The 2,500-nt window shown below is 46.2% G+C and overlaps 1 pseudogene; it reads right to left on the reverse strand.

Annotated features, from left to right (window-relative positions):
* Positions 1-106: 106 nt before the first annotated feature.
* Positions 107-1,221, reverse strand: LOC143285772 (chymotrypsin-like serine proteinase pseudogene; annotated as a pseudogene).
* Positions 1,222-2,500: the final 1,279 nt, after the last annotated feature.

The following is a 2,500-nucleotide window of genomic DNA, read 5'->3' on the forward strand; positions in this document are numbered from 1 at the left end:
GAACAGGAAATAGATAACTTTTTCACACCATATCCTGTATTTCTGGACGAATACAATTGCGGGAACCATAATAACACGCAATAAATGTTGAAATATGTATAGACACGGGAAAAAAATGGACAGCATTGATTTGATGCAGATTACTTCTTTTCCTGAATCAAAAAGATATGTTTTGGTTTTGTGAAAACAATACAAGAGACAAAAGGTCAAACTTACTGTCTAAGCATTGTTATGAACTGAATAGATCTAGTAAGTCCGTTAAAGAAATAAGATTAAGTTTAAAAAGACAGAAATTCAAGAAATGTCTAGAAGATAACGTGTGCATTTCCATACAATTCCGTTGACCAACATATAACTGATCAAAAGTTGTTGTTTTTCTGTCAAAAATGATATGACCTTTTTCTTTCTATTTTTTTAGTACGCGTTGTTCCTCAGCCAGGTAGCGAAATAGCTGAGACGGGTGTAGACACTGGGGAACTCTCCGCTGCACGTGCTCACGCCCCATGACGTCACGCCGGTGATGGTGTTGCCGCAGCGGACAGGACCGCCACTGTCACCACTGCAGGCGCTCTTTGGGCTTTCATAGAAACAGATGTGTCCGTCATTGATGGTGGCTCCGCTCACTACGGACCAGCGCTGCTGACATTCGGCGTTGGAGATCTTCTTCATGGAGACCTTCATCAGAACGCTGGCGGCGGACCCACCTCCAGACAGCCTGCCCCAGCCGCTCAGCACGCACTCCTGCCCCTCCCAGCTGCTGTTGGGGTCCTCGTCAATGGCGATGCTGCTGACGTGGCTGTTGAAGGTCAAGGGCGATGACAGCTGCATGACGGCGATGTCGTTGGGGAAGCCGCCCATGCTGCTGCTGTAGTCGGGATGCATTCTGAACCTGGAGACGGAGTGGGTCACCTGGTAGTCATCGACCGAACGCATTTGGTGCAGTCCTGCCTGGATCCTCAGAGAATTGGCGCTAGCCCCATCCAGACAGTGGGCCGCCGTGATGACCGTGTTCTCGTTGTAGATGACGCAGCCGCAGATGTGCATATAGCTGAAACCAGAACGCATCTGAATGGAGCAGATGTAGGGGTGATCGCCGTACGTGGCCTCAGCTCCGTTCACGATCCGTGCGCCCGTGTCGTTGCCGTGCACCAGCACGCCCATCAGAGCGACGACAGCAAGCAAGAGAAGGTTCATGATGGCGGTGTTTGGGCAGGACGTCGTGTTCCCCTGTGTTCAGAGTTCTGCTGTCCACGGCTCTTCCCTATCCCTTTTTATTCCCTGTCCCTCCCTGCAACACCTGTTGTCTCCCATTGCTGACCACAGCTTCTCTCCACCTCCTTCACCCACTTCAGTTTGCAGTGAAGAGCGAAAGCGTGTCTTGGTCGATCATCTGGACGTAGTCAAGGCACAATAACCATTAGCACAACCATTATGATTGCTTTTGAAAACCTGTGGTCAAGTGTCACGTTTTTCCACCCTTCAGTTGTCATAATGATCATCATTGCTTGCTCAACACATCTAGTCATTCATTCAAGTCAAGAATGGGAAACGGCATATGGAGCCTTGAAGGACATCGTGAAGTTAAAAGGATATGTTCCATTCATTCATGGGGATTCGTACAATAGCAGATACGCAAAGGCAATGCTCTAAGCTTTCAGTTTAGGTCATATTGTTTCCTGTCATCATATCGAAAATGTCGAACGTATTCAGTTTCGATTTTCTCTTTTGCACAGTATAAACATAGCACATCTTTATTGATCATTTTTCTTTATACGCCGAGCTTCTTCTTTTGTGCATTTATCTTTTCTTCCTCCTCTTTTTTCTTCCGTTCATTTCTTTCTCCTGCCTTTTTTAAGCTTTGCGCAACACAGTAGGGTTATTCTGCACACTGGTAGGGTTGTTTGGTGTACATGGGCTTTGAGGCATGTTGCCTGATGAAGCTGTGACTAGATGGAAGATGAGCAACAACAGCAAAAACAAAAAAAAGAAGTGCAAGGAATGGAATTCTTTCCAAAACGCTGCTTTTATTTTGACCGTGTGTCCATGTCAGTGATATCTCTTGGTCATCATTGCTTGGCGCAATGAAAAATGATGCTGTAAATCAGTCACATGAACTGTCTCTGCCTGTCTCTGTCTCTGCCTGTCTCTGTCTGCCCCCTTCCTTCTCTCTCTCTCTCTCTCTCTCTCTCTCTCTCTCTCTCTCTCTCTCTCTCTCTCTCTCTTTGTTTTGTTTCATTATTTGCTTTCACCATTTTATTCGGTAAGCGTCTCTCTCTCTCTCTCTCTCTCTCTCTCTCTCTCTCTCCCATCTCAAGTAGTAACCACCTGGATTTTTCTTCTTTCTTTTCAAAGCTTCCTAGTTTCATCATTTCTGCCTTTTGTTTACTTGTGTGCAAAGTAATGGAAATTACTCAGAGCATTAGCTTGTAGATATGTGACGTGTCCAATTCCAAGAAGCAAACTCCATGGTCCCTGTTTCATGCTTCACTTCCCGGGCCCG

This window comes from Babylonia areolata, chromosome 9 (assembly GCF_041734735.1).
Source record: "Babylonia areolata isolate BAREFJ2019XMU chromosome 9, ASM4173473v1, whole genome shotgun sequence".
Classification (NCBI taxonomy): domain Eukaryota; kingdom Metazoa; phylum Mollusca; class Gastropoda; order Neogastropoda; family Buccinidae; genus Babylonia; species Babylonia areolata.